Here is a 19,481-nt window from a genome sequence, read left to right as displayed (position 1 = left end):
TGCCCCTTTCTGCCAAGCTAGCCTGTGTGCACCTCATCTCTCCATCTCACCCAGCAAAGCAGGTGCTAAGAACTGGTGAGGGAATCTGACTGAATGAAGACTCTAACTGTGCTCCCCACCTTGGGCTCTCAGGCTCAGGACTGGGATATCAAGCTCCCCCAGACTGTCCAGGAGGCACAGCACTTGTCCATAGCCTCACTTACACCCAAATGGCAGAGGGTGGGGGACCAAGGGGCAGAGGGTGCTGGAGTCACCCCTGGAGGAGATGTGGGCAGGCAAGTGAGAGGCACAGAGGACTTAGCTGACTTTCCAGGGGAATGAAGATGCTCAAGAGGGGCAGAGGAAAGAGTCCAGTTTGGGCACCGCCCTGTCTGCCACCATGTGATGTTGAGAATTGAGACAAGCCCTGTCTCCTGGGTCTCCCCGTCATCTAGCAAAGGGGAAAGGACAAGATAGGAAGATGAGTACAGCTGGCCCTCATCAAGGGTTCTGTACATAGTAGCGCATTTAATCGTCCTTGAAACCTTGTGAAGTAGCTATGAGGCCAGCACAGAGACTTGGTGACTTGCCCAAAGACAGAGCCGGGATTCAAAGCCAGCCTGGCACCAAAGCACGTGCTCTGGGCCCCCAGATGAGAGCAGCCTCCTGAGTGTCATGGACTCACAGGAGATGTCCCTGGTGTCCTGGCTTGTTAAGCAGGCAAGGCTCCCAGTGCCAGTGGCGCCTCTCCGAGGGACATTGATGCATGGGATCATGATGGCTCGTGGGAAGGTCAAAAGGGCGTGGGCCTGAGCATCAGGTCAGCTCTGCCCCTACCAAGCTGTGACCTGGGAATTTTCCCTAACCTCTCTGGCCTGCTGACTCAGGGTCACTGTGAAGCTGCAGGAGGCCCTCATTCAAAGGGCAAAAGCCAGTCCTAAAAGAAACTTCTCCTCTTCCTTAAGTGAAGCAAAGCAAAGCATGCTGGGAGATGTGATTCCAGAGCGAGACTGTCAGCTCGATGACTTCAAGGGGTTCACACCCGCCCACCACACCCCTTCTAGCCAGGTTCTGGAGCGGGCTAGCAATCCAGGGCCAAGTGTAAGTTTCCACTACTAAAAACCCACGCATGTCAGGCAGGGGTCCCAGATGAGTGCCGAACCCCATCACCCGGACAGCAGGATGCAAAGCGTAGCCCACCTGCTGTAGGTAATGCTTCTGCAGGATGGCAGCAGAGCCCAGCAGTTGTGACAGGGACCATAAGACATTTACCACCCAGCCTTCTGGGCCCTGGTCAAGCAGCTCATTTGGTTGGAGGTTGGAGCATCGTCCTATGCATGTACCAAAATGTTGTGGGTTCTATCCCCAGTCAGGATGTGGAAGCAACCGGTTGATGTTTCTCTCTCTCTCTCTCTCTCTCTCTCTCTCTCTCTCTCTCTCTCTCTCTCTCTATCTCTCTCTCCCTTCCTCCCTCCCCCCCCCCAAACATATCTTCAGGTGAGGATTAAAAAAGAAAAAACAACACAAAAAACAGCAGCCACAGCATGCCTGGTGCAGTGCTCAGCCTGAGCTAGATCCCTGCTCTACCTGCTACCTCATTTAATACCCCACCTACAAGAGGAGAGATTTCAATATTCCCATCTACAGGTGAAAAAATCAAGGCTCATTTGCTCTTAGTAGCTAATCAAATGGTGGAGCCAGCTTTTAGCCCTAGTGTCCTGGTTTCAAAACCCTTAAATCTCACCCTCTGGTGTTTGGAAGGTGAAGGTAAGGTCCAGGCATTTAGAACCTCATCTTTCACTCTTACAGCTGTGCTCTCTTAGGAACCTCCACTTTCATGCTTGCAGCTGTGCTCTAGGACCTGCCATCCCAGAGGCAGTTGGATTGGCATTAGCACATTCAGTGGACTTGTTCTGAATGCAGTGGGCCCTGGCTGTAGCTCCCCTTGCTACCTGACACTTGAGCTGAGGGAATTACCACCCATGTGCCACATGGGCCAGGCCCTTCCCAGCCTCCTGGTTCTAAATCTTTAGTTCTGAAGTATGCAGAACTGCATTAAAAGAGCCCTGTTCACCAGGAGAAGAGGGAACAATGATGAGATGGAAGGAAGAGTTTGTGGTGGCCTCTTATACTGAAGTTATCACATGAAAGGGACAGTATTTTAGTCCATAATGGGACACAATTGGAAGCTAAGAACTTAGTCCCAGAGGGAAATAAGATCTGAGAGCCTGAGGACTAAAATGGAGCAGGGAAAGGGACTTGACTGTTGGGTTGGAAATGTGTAATTTAAAAGTCAACCCCTGGATGATAACAGTTTGCCCTTTAAGCCAGAATTAGTCACCCTGACCCACAAGTGCCCAGACAATCCAGGATGCAATTGTCTGGTGGTCAGAGACAGCAAGAGCACTGCGCAGCACTGTCGGAGCTCTGCTGCTCTGAGTTGCTCTGAGTCCATATATTCTTCTGAATTCTTCCCGACTGCACCAGGGCAGGTTCCTTCTCAAACCCTGCCCACTGTATTAACTATTGGGAGCTTAGTCCAAGTTCCTCCTTTATCTTCTGCTCACTAGTTACAGGTGTCGGATCCAAGCCCCCCTGCCTGGGGCTGGACCTCTTAGGATGCCAGGTCTTAGACGGAAAAGCCATGAGAGGTTGTGGGTGTATAAGAATGAGTCTTTATTGCAGAAGCCAGTGGCCATAAGCCATTAGACAAACAGTCCTTCATAATAGTATTCCAATCAGGCAGCCATACACTGGCTGGTAAATATATATCTTTTCTACAAAGCAGCAGTAACAGTCTCTGTACCCACAGCTATTATTGAGCAGCAGCACGCTGCCTCTAAACCTATAGCTTTACATAGCAATAGTACCTGAGTTCTCCCTTAGAGCTACAGCCTCAGTAGCCTCTCCAGCCTCTCTGGCTCAGCAGCTTCTCCTGTCTTCCCCTGCCCAGCACACTGGCTGGTTAACATGGTAGCTATATCCGATCTCTTTAGCCACTGCTGCACACATAGGAGCTACATTCTCTGTGCCTACCGCCTCTGCTTCTCACACTAGCTGGTCAGTAATGTATATTACCACTTAGATAAAGAAGGCTGGTTGCCAACAGTGGTTATAGAAGGGCACAGTGTACCATGAGATTGCTGTGGCCTTGCAGCTGTGTCCAGAGTGGCCTTGGCCATTCGGCATACTATCAACAAGGCCTTTCACACTCTGAGTGCCCTTGGCTGTCTGGGGACTCTAGTGTGGTTCCCACATCTGGACATGGGGGCCTGAACTTGGGGTGCTGTTCTCTCAGTCATGGTGGGACTGTGAGGGCCTCACCTGGAGCACAACTGTCCACATGTGCACCCCATGGACTAAGGTCCCCACAGTGCAGAGTGCACCTTGTGCCCAGCCTGGGAGGCCCAGGTCATATGTGCCTGTGGGGTCCCAGGTGCATGGGTGCATATCTTGTAGGGAAGAGGTTTAGTAAACATCCTGGCCAGGGGTGGGGGGCTGGGAGGCGTGGCTCCTCTGAAGTCATAAAGCGGCATGATGGATTCAAATCCCACCCCCACAACTCACAGCAAGCCCCATACCCACTTTCAGCCCATTTTCTTTTATGTACATTGGAACACAGTCACCCTCATCCTCAGATGTGGGGGCATCCTTTAAAATCACAACACAGCTCTAGAAAAAGATGGCAGCTGGCAGGATGGAGGTGAGGGAGAGGAAGTGAGTGAGTGAGGGTATGAAAGGAGAGTGTGTGGATGTGTGTGGTGTGTGTGTGAGTAAGGGACAGTTAAATCTCGCAGGAGCAGCAGGGGCTGGCAGACAGGCTCTCTTGGACAAGGAGAGGCTACTACCGCTGTGGGCACTCCCTGGACTGCAGGACTTGGGCACGGAGCCCACGCCATCTTGAAGGGGACAGTGGCCTTTTCTAGGAACTCATCAGCACCACCACCCAGTCAGGACTTTGACACTGCCCACGACCCAGCAGCCACTCCAGCCAAAATCCTGCTACTCCAGCAGCAGACCCACAAACCCTGGGACCTCCACCTCCAAAGGTGCACCGTTCCCGCAGCAGTAAGTGCAACTTCCCCCTCCCCAGCAGCAGAGCTCTAGACACCACATTTGTGTGTCTCCAGCTGAGCAGGCATCCAGGACACACCATGCTGTAGGCAGCGCCTGGGAGCCACTGGGAGCCCCCGCTGATGTAATTCTGTACAGACAAGAGTGCGCTGCCCCGCAGTAGAAATTCTGAATTTCCACTGCCTGAATAACTGCCCACAGACACCCCAGCTGTGCAACTTTAGCACCAGGGCCCCTCAAAGTGTGTCAGAGCTCTGCGCAAGCAAACGCACCACCAGCCACAGTCTGCTTGCGCATTTCCAACAGGCAGGCACCCTGAGCCCATCTATCCACAGGGCACTTGTGGGAGCTGCTGTGAGTCTTTGCTGGGTGTGATCTTGGACAGACAGGGATGCACCCCACCTGGCAGTAGAAATTCTGAATTCACTCATCCTGGATACCTACACACAGGCACCCCAGCAGCGTAACTTCAGAGCCAGGGCCCCTCAAAGTGTGTCAGAGCTCCGTGCCAGCAAACTTACTGCCACAGACGTGCACATTTCCAAAGGGCAGGCACCCTGAGCCCATATACCCACAGGGTCCTCTGGGGAGCTTCTTTGAGCCCCTGCTGGGTGTGATTCTGTACAGACAAGGGCATGCTGCCCCGCAGTAGAAATTCTGAATTTCCACTGCCTGAATAACTGCCCACATACACCCCAGCTGCTTAACTTCAGTTCCAGGGCCCCTCAAAGTGTGTCAGAGCTCTGCGCAGGCAAACGCACTGCCAGCCACAGTCCGCGCGCACATTTCCAACGGGCAGGCACCCTGAGCCCATCTATCCACAGGCCTCTTGTGGGAGCTGCTGTGAGTCCTTGCTGGGTGTGATCTTGGACAAACAGGGACACACACCCCCCGGCAGTAGAAATTCTGAATTCACTCATCCTGGATACCTGCCCACAGACACCTCAATTAAGTGGTTTCAGTGCCAGGGCCCTTCAGAGAGCTTTAGCGCCCCTCGCTGGCAATCGCACCACGGGTGCCCCTGTGAGCCTCCACTGGGAGCGTGCGCATATCCACTACAGGTGCAGCAGCAAAAGCTGAGTCTGCCCACCCCACAACTACAGAACTCTGGACACCACAGTCACGCCTTTCCAGGACGCAGGCCTCCTGAGACCCACCACCCCAACAGACGGCTCCTGGGTGCCACTGTGAGCCCCACTGGGCACGCGCGATTCCAATCAAGGGCGCAAGACAGCAAAAAATTGGGACACCCCCCTCCACGGCTGCTGACTGCTAGACACTGCAGTTGTACCTCTCCAGCTCACAGGCCAATATCAAGAGAACCCAAATAGCTCAAGTAGGGAGCTACACTAGATTACCAAGCCCAGGAGGCCTGAGAGATCACACCAGTAGCACCATCCCCAAAAGAACCTGAGTATCAAACTAATCAAAACTACAATTAAAACGTTGCAGCAAAACATGGGAAGACAAAAAAGCAATCCCCAAAGGAAAGAAAAAGAGGAATCACCAGAAAGGGAGTTAAATGAAATTGAGGCTAGCAGCATATCAGAGAATTCAGAGTAATGGTTATTAAGGATGTTTAAACGGCTGGATGACAAATACACACAACTCAATGACAAATACACACAACTCAATGAGAACTATAAGGAGCTGAAAGAGAATTTCAGGAGAGAAACCAAGATGGCGGCATAGGTAAACACCTAAACTGCTGCCTTGCACAACAATTTCAAAACTACAACTAAAAGACAAATGGACATCATCCAGAACCACAGAAAAGCTGGTTGAGTGAAAATTCTTCAACTAGAAGGAAAAATAAAAGCACATTGAAACTCAGAGGAGCTGCAAAAGGCTGAGGTATGGAGGCACGGGTGCGCAGAGAGGACTGATAACTGAGTATGCGGCTGGCTTTCTCAATCGGGAGGGAGACAAAAGCTCCCGACTGCGCTGAACTCCAGTTCCGGGTGAGACTCTGGGGACCCAAACTCATACAGGGTGAAACTGGACTGTCAGGAAAGAGAAAAGCACACTGAGACTCAGAGGAACTGTGGAAGGCAGAGGTATGGAGGCGCGCGCGTGGAGAGGTTGGGCAACTGAGTACTTGGCTAGCTATCTCAAGCGGGAGGGAGAAAAAAGCTCCCGACTGCACTGAACTCCAGTTCCGGGCAAGACTTTGGGGACCCAGACTCAATTGGGGAGAAACTGGACTGTCTGGCAGTGGGTGAAACTCGAGGGCAGCTTTCTCTCAGAGGTGCGTGCAGCGATTACTGCAGGACACTGAGACCCAGGGGTCTATTAGGGCAGGGCTGATGGGAAGCCAATGCTGTCTGCTCCGCCCTGAGACTCCACCCCATCCAAGCTGAGCACAGAGGCTTTTGCAAGTCTTGTCTCATAAGGGTGTCCTCAGCACATAAGTTCTCCCAGCGTAGACACAGCTGATCCTCACAGCCAAATGACCTAGAGGTCAATTCCTCCCAGTGATACCAACAACAGTCAAGGCTTAACTACAACAAGACTGTGCACACAGACCACAAAGGGGTGCACCAAGAGTGTCCACCTCAGGTAACTGGGGAGGCTGAGACACTGGGCCCTGTGGGACACCTAGCAAACAAAGCCACTCTATCAATTCAGGGAAGCAGCCAAAATGTGGAGACAAAGAAACATGTTACAAATGAAAGAAATGGAGGAAAGGAAACGACTGGATATGGAGTTCAAAACCACAGTTATAAAGTTTTTCAAGAATTTTCTAGAAAAGGCCGATAAATTTAGCGAGACCTTCGAGGATATGAAAAAGGACCAACTAGAAATTAAACATACACTGACTGAAATAAAAAATATTATACAGAGATCTAACAGCAGACTAGAGGATCACAAGAATCAAGTCAAAGATTTGAAATACAAAGAATCAAAAAACACTTAACTGGAAAAGCAAAAAGAAAAAAGAATCCAGCCCTAACCGGTTTGGCTCAGTGGATAGAGTATTGGCCGGTGGACTGAGGGTCCCAGGTTCTATTCCGGTCAAGGGCATGTACTTTGGTTGCGGGTACATCCCCAGTAAGGGGTGTGCAAGAGGCAGCTGATCGATTTTTCTCTCTCATCGATGTTTCTAACTCTCTATCCCTCTCCCTTCCTCTCTATAAAAAATCAATAAAAAATATTTTTTTAAAAGAAAAAAGAATCCAAAAATATGAAGATAGTGTAAGGAGCCTTTGGGACAACTTCAAGCGTACCAACATGCGAATTATGGGGGTGCCAGAAGAAGAGAGAGAGCAAGATACTGAAAACCTATTTGAAGAAATAATGACTGTAAACTTCCCCCACCTGGTGAAAGAAATAGACTTACAAGTCCAGGAAGTGCACAGAACCCCAAACAAAAGGAATCCAAAGAGGACCACACCAAGACACATCATAATTCAAATGCGAAGGACAAAAGACACAGAGAGAATATTAAAAGCAGCAAGAGAAAAACAGTTCCTACAAGGGAGCACCCATATGATTGTCAGCTGATTTCTCACCAAAAACTATGCAGGCCAGAAGGGAGTAGCAAGAAATATTCAAAGTGATGAATAGCAAGAACCTACAACCAAGATTACTCTGCCCAGCAAAGCTATCATTCAGAATTGAGGTCAGATAAAGAGCTTCACAGATAAGAAAAAGCTAAAGGAGTTCATTACCACCAAACCAGTATTATATGAAATGCTGAAAGGTATTCTTTAAAAAGAGGAAGAAGAAGAAAAAGGTAAAGATAAAAATTATGAACAACAAATACATATCTATCAACAAGTGAATCTAAAAATCAAGTGAATAAAAAAATCTGATTAACAGAATAAACTGGTAAATATAATAGAATCAGGGGCATAGAAAGGGAGATGACTGACAATTTTCGAGGGGAAAAGGGTGTGGGGGGTGTGGGAAGAGACTGGACAAAAATCATACACCTATGGATGAGAACAGTCGTGGGGGAGTGGGGGTGGGAGCAGAGGGTGGGGTGGGAACCTGGTGGAGGTGAGCTATGGGGGGGAGGGGAAAGGAGCAATTGTAATAATCTGAACAATAAAGATTTATTAAATTAAAAAAAATAATTAAGACTGCTTCATCAAAAAAAAAAAAAGAAAGAGTATTTCACCAACATGAAAAGGAACCAAGAAGAGATGAAGAACGACATAGCTGCAATAAAAAACACAATGGAAAGCTTAAACAGACTTTAAAATCACAGAAGAAGAGGCTGAGGACCGCATCAGCGAATTAGAAGACAAGGTAGGAAAAAACACAGCAGCAACTGGAAAGAAAGACTTAAAAAGCAAGAGGAGAGCCTAAGGGAGCTTTGGGACAACACAAAATGAAACAATATTCGCATAATACGGGAAACAGAAGGAAAGGAAGAGAAGCAAGGAATAGAAAACCTGTTTAAAGAAATAATGACAGAAAACTTCCCTGATATTGGCAAGAAAAGAACTATGCAAGTACAAGAAGTACATAGAGTCCCAAACAAGTTGAACCCCAAAAGACCGACACCAAGACACATCATAATTAAACTGGAAAACACCAACAAAAAAGCAAGAATCTTAAAGGCTGCAAGAGAAAGAAAGTTAACTACAAGGGATCTCCTATTAGAATATCAACTGATTTCTCAACAGAAACACACCAGGCCAGAAGGGAATGGAATGAAATATACAAAGTGATACAAAGCAAGGGACTGAATCCAAGAATACTAAACCCAGCAAGGCTATCCTTCAAAATTGAAGGCGGAATCAGGAGCTACACATACAAAAAAGAACTAAGGGAGTTTATTACCACCAAATCAGCAATGCAAGAAATGCTGAAGGGTCTGCTGTAAAAAGAAGAAATAGGAAGCGAAGAAGGAACATGGGTAAAGAATAAAAATGGTGACAAGTACCTATCAATAATTTAAATGTAAATGGATTAAATGCCCCAATCAAAAGACATAGGGTAACTGAGTGGATAAGAAAACATGACCCATATATCTGCTGTCTACAGGAAACACACCTCAGAAAAAAAGACGCATACAAACTGAGGGTGAAGGGATGGAAAAAGGTTTTTCAGGCGAATGGAAATGAAAAAAGAAAGCTGGGGTAGCAATACTTATATCTGACAAATTAGATCTCAAAGTGAAGGACATAACAAGAGATAAGGAAGGCCACTTCATAATGCTAAAGGGAGCAATCCAAAAAGAAGAAATAACTCTGGTAAACATATACGCACCCAATACAGAAGCACCCAAATACATTAAAAAAAACCTCCTAGAGGATATCAAGGGAGAGATTGACAGCAATACAATCATAGTGGGGGACTTTAATACCCCACTAACACCATTGGACAAATCCTCTAAACAAAAAATCAGCAAAGAAACATCAATACTAAATGACTCGCTAGATCAGATGGAATTAATTGACATCTTCAGAACATTTCACCCCAAAGCCACAGAATATACATTCTTCTCGAGTGCACATGGGTCATTTTCAAAGATAGACCATATATTGGGTCACAAGCAAAGTCTCTTCAAATTCAAGAAGATAGAAATCATATCAAGCATCTTCTCAGACCACAGTGGCATAAAACTGGAAATCAACTACAATAAAAACAACCCAAAGAAATCAAACACATGGAGACTAAACAGCATGCTATTAAACCATGACTGGGTTACCAGAGAGATCAAGGAAGAAATAAAAAACATCATGGCAACAAACAATAATGAAAACACAACAATCCAAAATCTATGGGACACAGCGAAAGCAGACTTGAGAGGGAAGTTCATAGCTCTACAAGCCTACTGCAAAAAAACAAGAAACAATGGTAATAAATTACCTAACCCTACAACTCAAAGAGTTAGAAAAAGAGCAACAAGAAAAGCCCAGTGTAAGCAGAAGGAAGGAAATAATAAAGATCAGAGTGGAGATAAACGACATAGAGACCAAAGAAATAATACAAAAGATCAACAAAACCAAGAGCTGGTTCTTTGAAAGGATAAACAAGATTGATGAACCTCTAGCCAGGCTCACCAAGAAGCAAAGAGAGAGGACCCAAATAAACAAAATCATAAATGAAAGAGGAGAAATAACAACAGACCCACAGAAATACAAAGGATTGTTTAAAAATACTATGAACAACTCTATTCCAACAAACTGGACAACCTGGAGGAAATGGACTTATTCCTAGAAAAATACAACCTTCCAAAACTCAATCAGGAAGAATCAAACATCTCAATAGGCCAATAACTATGGAAGAAATTGAAGCAGTCATCAATAAGCTTTCAGCAAACAAAAGCCCGGGAACAGACAGCTTCACAGGGGAGTTTTACTAACCATTCAAGGAAGAACTAAAACCTATCCTCCTCAGACTATTCCAAAAAATTCAAGAGGAAGGAACACTTCCAAGCTCCTTCTATGAAGCCAGCATCACCCTAATACCAAAATCAGATAGAGACAACACAATGAAGGAGAATTGCAGGCCAATATCCCTCATGAACATAGATGCCAAAATCCTCAACAAAATTCTAGCAAATCAGATCCAGCAGTACCTCAGAAAGATCATACACCATGACCAAGTAGGGTTTATCCCAGGAATGCAAGGGTGGTACAATATCCACAAATCAATAAATGTGATACATCACATAAATTGAGAGATAAAAATCACATAGTCATATCAGTTGATGCAGAAAAAGCATTTGACAAAATCCAACACCCATTTTTGATTAAAAACTCTCAGCAAGGTGGGAATAGAAGGATCATACCTCAACATAATAAAAGCCATATATGACAAACCCACAGCCAACATCACACTCAATGGGCAAAAACTAAAACCATTTCCCCTAAGAACAGGAACAAGACAAGAGATCCCTACTCTCACCACTCCTGTTCGACATAGTACTGGAAGTATTAGCCATTGTGATTAGACAAGAAGAAGAAATAAAAGGCATCCAAATTGGAAAAGAAGAAGTAAAACTCTCCTTATTTGCAGATGACATGATATTATACATAAAAAACCCTAAAGACTCCACCAAAAAACTTATTAGACTTAATAAATGAATTCGGCAATGTAGCAGGATACAAAATTAAAGCCAAGTATCTATGGCATTTCTATACACTAATAGTGAACATACAGAAAGAGAGACTAAAAAAGCAATCCCATTTACCATCGCACCAAAAAAATTAAGATACTTAGGAATAAACTTAATTAAGGATGTAAAAGACCTATATGCGGAAAACTACAGGACACTGAAAAAAGAGATAGAGGAAGATGTAAACAGATGGAAGAACATACCATGTTCATGGATTGGGAGAATCAACATCATTAAAATGTCCATACTACCCAAAGCAATCTATAATTCAATGCACTCCCCATTAAAACACCAATGGCATATTTCACAGACCTAGAAAGAACTCTCCAAAAATTCATCTGGAATAAAAAAGACCCTGAATAGCCACAGCAATCCTGAGAAAGAAGAACAAAGTAGGAGGGATCTCAATACCAGACTTCAAGCTGTATTACAAAGCCACTGTTCTCAAAACAGCCTGGTACTGGCACAAGAACAAGCATATAGACCATTGGAATAAAATAGAGAATCCAGATATCGACCCAAACCACTATGCTCAATTAATATTTGACAAAGGAGGCATGAACATACAGTGGAGTCAAGACAGTCTCTTCAATAAATGGTGTTGGGAAAATTGGACAGATACATCCAAAAAACTGAAACTAGACCACCAACTTACACCATACACAAAAATAAACTCAAAATGGATAAAGGACTTGAACATAAGACAGGAAACCATAAAAATACTAGAGGAATCCACAGACAGCGAAATCTCAGACATATGCCAAAGCAATTTCTTCACCAAAACAGCTCCTAGGGCAATGGAAGCTAAAGAGAATATAAACAAATGGGACTACATCAAAATAAAAAGCTTTTGCACAGCAAAAGAAACAATTAACATACAACAAGAAAGCCCACTGTATGGGAGAACATATTTGCAAATGTTATCACTGATAAAGGTTTAATCTCCAACATCTACAGGGAACTCATACAACTTAATAAAAGGAAGATAAATGATCCAATAAAAAAATGGGCATCGGACCTAAATAGATACTTTTCGAAAGAAGACAGAAGGAAGACCAAGAGACATATGAAAACATGCTCAAAGTCACTAATTATCCGAGAGATGCAAATCAAAACGACAATGCGGTACCATCTCACACCTGTCAGAATGGCAATCATCAACAAACAACAAATGACAAGTGTTGGCAGAGTAAAAGGAACCCTCGTGCACTGCTGGTGGGAATGCAGATTGGTGCAGCCACTGTGGAGAACAGTATGGAGTTTCCTCAAAAAACTAAAAATGGAACTCCCATTTGACCCAGTAATCCCACTTCTAGGAATATATCCCAAGAAACTAGAAACACCAATCAAAAAGGATATATGCACCCCTATGTTCATAGCAGCACAATTCACCATAGCTAAGATTTGGAAACAGCCTAAATGCCCATCAGCAGATGAGTGGATTAGAAAACTATGGTACATCTATACAACGGAATACTATGCTGCTATAAAAAACAAGGAGTTCTTACCATTTGCAGTAGCATGGGTGGAATTGGAGAGCATTATGCTAAGTGAAATAAGCAGACAATGAAAGAAAAATACCAAATGTCTCACTCATTTATGGAAAATAAAGAACATTATAACCTGATGAACAAAAAGATAGATACAGAGGCAGTAAAGCATCGAACAGATGGTCAAATTACAGCAGGAAGGCTGGAGAGTGTTGGGGAGGGGGGGGTGGGGGAAGAGATCAACCGAAAGACTTGTATGCATGCATATAAGCACAACCAATGGACACAAGACACTGGGGAGGGTGGGATGAGGGCATGCGACAGGGGTAGGGGAAGCTGGGGGAAAGTCAATGGGGGGGTAAAAAAGAAGATATTTGTACTACTATGTGTAATACTTTAAACAATAAAAAAAATGAAAAAAGAGGAAATGAGTTGTACTTAAGGGTATTCCTTCCCCTTTCTGGGCTTCTGCTTTCTTATCTGCAAAAGGAGGTGTTTGGGAAAATGAGATCCCAGAATGCCCTCAGCTCTCATACTGTGATTGTCTTAGAACATCTCTCGGGCTGTGAGCTTAGGACAGAGGAGGGTCTAGGACTTTCTGTGTCTGTGAGGACCCCAGGCTCCGAGTTCCTGTGAGGTTGCTGATGCTACTGCTGCTACAGAAAACCTTTTTGGGGTGTTTGTGAATCCCAAGGCCTCCCACCACTGAAAGTTAAGTTTGGGTCACTCTGCCATTCATTGATCTGTTCACTCAGCCCTCATCACCTTATTAATCCATTTGTTCCCTTCTTTACTTATTTCATGCTTTTTTTTTAAGTGAAAGGGGAGATTTATTAGGAAGGGAAGGAACCCCCAAACAAACAGAGACTAGAGAAGCTGGACTTCCCAAGAGACTGGAGTCAGCAACTGGTGAGACATGAGATACCAAATTGGTTACGTTTCTTCGCAGCCAGGACCACATCACTGAATCCTCCATTTTTAAATCCATCAGTTTCTCTCCGAATTCCATAGCTATCATGCTAGTTTTATGTACTACCCCTCTTTTTTTGGGGGGTGGGCTAGAAAACTGAAGTGGCTTCCCAATTTTTCTCCCTAAATCCACCATTGTCCATTTCCTACCTGTTGTTCTCCTCACTATAGCCACAGTGCTTTATTGAACATGGAAAATGTTTTCAATTGCTCCGGGATTAAACATCCAATCTTAAATGCAGTGTGAAACTAGATTATCATTCACCCCATTCAGTGCCCTTTGCTGTGGCACTTCTGGCACTGGAATTATACAGCCCTACCCCTGTTGCTCTCAGGCATGGCAAAGGGGTTGAGACAGTGACAAATGTGAGAGACACACCTGCAAAAGGAGGCATTTGGGAAAATGAGATACCATTGTGATTGACCACTTTTCCTTCTTCCACAGCTATGGCAATAGTCCAGTCAGAGATGGCTCTGGCAGCCTGAGACCGTGGAGAGGTGACACAGAGGAGAGCCATGTGCACAGGAAGCATGAGAGATAATAATGCCTTGTGAGGCCCCTGAGCTTTGGGAACCACTTGTTACTCAGTATGACCAGCTTGTCCTACTGACATGCATGGTCCATGCCTCATGCTCGTTGCCCTGTCTTTGTAAAGCCCCATTGGCTTTCAATGCTTACACAAGTTGTCCCTCCCATCTTAGAACATTTGTCTCTTATTCTCTCTTCTCAGAAAGTTATTCACCCCTCTTTGTTAATACTTAATCACCAGTGAGCTCTCAGGTTAAGGGGAAGTACTCAGGGAAGGATTGCCTGAATTCACCCTCTTTGTCAATAGATCGCTTTCACTGAACTATAAGTTCTAGGTCAGAAGACAGAGCCCGGAAATTTAGCGTACATATTTTTTAAGCCCTGCTCCTCACACCATGCGCCAGGGCCCACGCTGAGGGGCTAGAGGTAAGAGGTGTGTGAATCAGCCATGAGCCTTGCTCCCACAAACCTGCCTGTGGTAGGGTGGGAGAGACATGCAAGCAGCAACATTTGAACCCACTGTGATAATTTTAGCAGGACATGAGTATAAAAGAGACTGGAGGGAAGTCAAGGGAGACTGCCTGGAGGAAGAGATATCACAGTGGGTTTTGAGGAAGAGTTGGAGTTGCCCAATTGGGGGGCTTGCTGGGAAGGTGTGGTGGGGGAGATTATAGAGCAAGAAGCAGTGTGCCCAATGTTTCTAAGGCTTGAAAGAGGATGAGCCCAGAAGCAGCAGGGACCAGAAGCAAACATCTGGCATCGGTATTCCTGTGCACACAGTGTTGTTTCAGTGCCTGTGGGGAGGGTTTGCTTCTCAGAGTCTATGGTCAGTGGTGGTAATAGCAGGTTCCAAGCCCTTCACCACAATGGCTGTCAGTGATAGACTCTGATCTGGGGATCTGGTGGCCAACTTTGGGTGCATGCTGGTGTTTTGTTCTGGGATGAAGCAGCTAGAGATACCTTTGTCTTCACTCTGGTCATTGGAGATGCCTCATGCCTTAAATTCCTGTCCTTCTTTTCTAAGAATCTGCCACAGTCAGTTCTTTCTAGCAAATCAAGACTTTGTGCACACACAGCCCTAGCAGTCATTTAAAATTTGCATAAGATGAATAAAATAGAAGAGAGATGAATCTCCAAAAACACATGTCACTGGATATAATCTCTCAATATGTTCTTGGTATTAAAATAATCTGCACGCAGCAGGATAAGACTGGACGAGTCCCACTGCTGGGTGATTAGGGACTATGGTCACTCAGCAGTCCCATGATCTGGAGAGGGGAGATGTGTCCACATAGGACTAGGGTTCCTGGTAGAATGTGACAGAATAGCTTTCCAGCCTCCCAGAAAGTGGGCTGGTAGGCAGTGACGCTAGAAAGTCACTTTCCTTTGAAGCTATGGATTCTCTTGTTAGAGTGGGGAGGGAAGTGCCTTCCTTGCTGCCAACTTTATTGGCTGTGAGGCCAATGCACTAGGAGAGCTTGGAAAAGCCTGTTTATTCCAAGAAATTATTGTTTCTGAAGGTATTATTTTTTTCATGCCAGTTAAAAGATGATCTCTGGGGGATTCCCTGAAATGGGGGCCAGATACCAGGGAACCTGGACCCAGATCCAGCGCACAGGTTCTCCATGACTAGGTTGACATCTAGAGGAGGGGGCATTAACTCCTGCTTTGGAGGAAGGAGCTGGGGCAGTGTCAACGTGGAGGATTCTTGCAAGATGGTCCATGGTGGAGAGCAAAGGGGGGCATCTCCAGGCAGTGAGGAGCCTAGGAATAAAGGCCTCTGTAGGCAAAGGTGATGAAGGAATGACATCCCTCTGCCTCAGGGAGATTGGTCAGATAAGATATTGGGTTGTTTCTAGTGCTGCCCTTGGCCTGCTGCCCATCCAGCCGTCCTCCAGTCCAGTGAAGCTCCCCAGCAGGGGGAGTCAGGAGCCTGGCCACCAGACTGGAAGTGGGGGCGGAGCCCTGGGAGAAGGATGGGAGGGCAGCGAGGGGCTCTAGGAAACTGGAAGCCACAGGGATGGGAGCTGTAGAAGCTGAGGTTCTATACTGCCAGGGGCCAGCCAGGGCCAGCCCCAAAGCCAGTGGGCTGCCATGTCAGGCACTGCCTTTCAGAGCAGCTAATGCCCAGGCCAGAGCTAGATGGACTCTCCAGGGCAGCAGGCAGGTCTAATTTAGTGTGCTGTCTAAGTGACCATCCCTGGCAGCCTGCAGTGCCAAGCTGAGGAGCCCAAAGCCCTGGGTACATGCTCTGCCAGGGGTGAGGAAAAGGAGGCCATTATCATGCATGCCAGCTATGTGTCATTCCTAGAATGTCCCTTATTTTCCATAAGGAGAAACTGAGGCCCAGGGGGAGAAATACCCTCAGCCAGTTTGTGTCCTTTAGCCTCTGGCCCGTCCCACTCCCCAGTTTTTCTGAGCACCCTGTGCCACAGTGAGCTGTGTGACAGGAAAATCACACTGTTCCTTTTCTTTCTCTCCTTTGCCCATATCCCTTTAATATTTAGTGTGTTTTATACATTATAAAGGACAGTCTAGACAACCAAGATGTTGGCATAGGTAAACACCTTAACTTGCTGCTGTGCACAACCATATCAAAACTACAACTAAAAGACAAAACGAATATCATCCAGAACCAAGGGAAGGCTGGCTGAGCAGAAATTCTACAACTAGAAGGAAAGAGAAAAGCGCATTGAGTCCAGTAGGAGGTGCGGAGGTGTGGAAGACAAAGAAACATGTTACAAATGAAAGAAATGGAGGAAAGGAAACGACTGGATGCGCAAAAGGGGCTGGCCCTGTCTTTTTCAATTGGGAGGGAGATACAAGCTCCTGACTGCTCTGAACTTCAGTTCCAGGTGAGACTCTGGGGACCCAGACGCATATGGAGAGAAACCGGACTGTCTGGCATCGGGCCGGAATGCGAGCGCGGCTTTCTCTCAGAGGTGCTGGTAGCAATCATTGTTCCTGCATGGTGCCACAGGACACAGAGACCTGGGGGCCTCTTCTGGGCAGGGCTGATGGTCAGCCATTGCTGTTTGCTCCACCCTGGTGATTCCCTGAGACCCTGCCCCACCCAATTTACAACCCCACTCAAGCTGTGCACAGAGGCTTTTGCATATGAATGGCCTGGCCTTTTGCAATCTAAAATTACCTAACAAACTGCAGCTGGGTCAGAGAGCCCCAGAGCCTCCAAAAGAAGGCCCAAAGCTGGACAGCAGCTTGCATTGCTTCACAGCTGGGCCTCATCTGGGCACCTCCTAATCCCAAACAAAGAGGAAGAATATGCATATCTCTCTGTAGCTTCTGCTGGGTGGCCTCAGGCAGAGGCTAAATTTGCACCTTGGAGATCCAAGAGCCAGTGTACCCAGTGGTCAGAGTGAGACCATCCAGATTACAACTCTTCACATCCATAATAGACACACTCAGGGGGCAGACTCAGTGAGCACCAAAGCACCACTGAAGCAAGTCCTGCCCCATAAGAGTGTCTCCAGCACAGAAGTTCTCCCATTGTAGACAAAACTGGTCACCACAGCCAATTGGCCTGGAGGTCAATTCCTCCCAGTGATACCAACAACCATCACCTCAGGTAATTAGGGAGGCTGAGCCACTGGGCGCTATAGGACACCTACCACACAAAGCCACTCTATCAACACAGGGAAGCAGCCAAAATGCGGAGACAAAGAAACATGTCACAAATGAAAGAAATGGAGGAAAGCAAACGACTGGATATAGAGTTCAAAACCACGGTTATAAGGTTACTCAAGAATCTTCTAGAAACCTCTGAGAAATATAGTGAGACCCTCAAGGATATGAAAAAGGACCAATTAGAAATTAAGCATACACTGACTGAAATAAAGAATAATATACAGAGATCCAACAGCAGACTAGAGGATACCAAGAATCAAGTCAAAGATTTGAAATATGAAGAAGCAAAAAGCACCCAATTGGAGAAACAAAAAGAAAAAAGAATCCAAAAATATTAAGATAGTGTAAGGAGCCTCTGGGACAACTTCAAGCGTACCAACATCAGAATTATTGGGGTGCCAGAAGAAGAGAGAGAGCAAGATACTGAAAACCTACTTGAAGAAATAATGACCGAAAACTTCCCCCACCTGGTGAAAGAAATAGACTTACAAATCCAGGAAGTGCAGAGAACCCCAAACAAGAGGAATTCAAAGAGGACCACACAAAGACACATCATAATTCAAATGCGAAGGACAAAAGACAAAGAGAGAATATTAAAAGCAGCAAGAGAAAAGCAGTTAGTTACCTACAAGGGAGTACCCATACGACTGTCAGCTGATTTCTCAACAAAAACTATACAGGCCAGAAGGGAGTAGCAAGAAATATTCAAAGTGATGAATAACAAGAACCTACAACCAAGATTACTCTACCCAGCAAAGCTATCATTTAGAATTGAAGGTCAGATAAAGAGCTTCACAGACAAGAAAAAGCTAAAGGAGTTCATCACTGCCAAACCAGTATTATATGAAATGCTGAAGGGTATTTATTCTTTAAGAGGAGGAAGAAGAAGAAAAAGGTAAAAATAAAAATTATGAACAACAAAGTGACAACAAATACATATCTACAACAAGTGAATCTAAAAATCAAGTGAATAAAAAATCTGATTAACAGAATAAGCTGGTGAATATAATAGAATCAGGGCATAGAAAGGGAGTGGACTGACAATTCTCAGGGGGGAGAGGGTGTGGGGGTGCTAAAAACATTTAGCAAAACCAAAAATCAATTTATGACAAAATCTCTTAGCAAAGTGGGAATAGAGGGAACATACCTCAACATAATAAAGGCCATACCTGACAAAACCACAACTGACATCACACTCAATGATGTAAAGCTTTTTCTTCAAGATCAGAAACAAGGCAAGGTTGTCACTTTCACCACTTTTATTCAACGTAGTATTGGAAGTCCTAGCCACAGCAATTAGATAAGATAAAGAAGTAAAAAGCAGGGAGAAACCAAGATGGCGGCATAGGTAAGCACCAAAACTGCTGCCTCGCACAACAATTTCAAAACTACAACTAAAAGACAGAATGGACACCATCCAGAACCACAGGAAAGCTGGCTGAGTAGAAATTCTACAACTAGAAGGAAAGAGAAAAGCTCACAGAGAATTGGGGGTACGGCAAAGAGTCTTTGTATGCGCAGAGAAGAAGGGCGGCTGAGAGCCTGGCTGACTTTCTCTGGAACTTTCTGCACTGAACCCCAGTTCCGACTGTACTGAACCCCAGTTCCGGCGAAACCCCGTGGACCCAGGCTCATACAGGGGGAGTCTGGACTGTCAGGTAGAGAGAAAGGCAATCGGAGACTCGGAGACCCGGGGGAGACCTGGGGGAGCCCCGGTGGG

The 19,481-nt window shown here is 45.7% G+C and overlaps 1 protein-coding gene across 6 annotated transcripts in view; it reads left to right on the top strand.

The window, feature by feature from the left end:
* The window catches only part of IQSEC1 (IQ motif and Sec7 domain ArfGEF 1), a 438,538-nt gene that overhangs the window by 147,473 nt on the left and 271,584 nt on the right, over nt 1-19,481 (top strand). The window contains exon 1 of one of the 6 annotated variants that reach the window (XM_080657474.1): nt 1,609-1,626. The exons of the other annotated variants lie outside the window; for them this stretch is intronic. The gene's annotated coding sequence lies outside the window, so the exon portion shown is untranslated. Of the gene's footprint in view, nt 1-1,608; nt 1,627-19,481 lie in introns of those variants that run through there. 6 annotated transcript variants of the gene reach the window in all.

Source organism: Plecotus auritus, assembly GCF_963455305.1.
Source record: "Plecotus auritus genome assembly, chromosome: 2".
In the NCBI taxonomy this organism is placed as follows: Eukaryota; Metazoa; Chordata; class Mammalia; order Chiroptera; family Vespertilionidae; genus Plecotus; species Plecotus auritus.
This window is presented reverse-complemented; position numbering and strand designations above follow the sequence as displayed.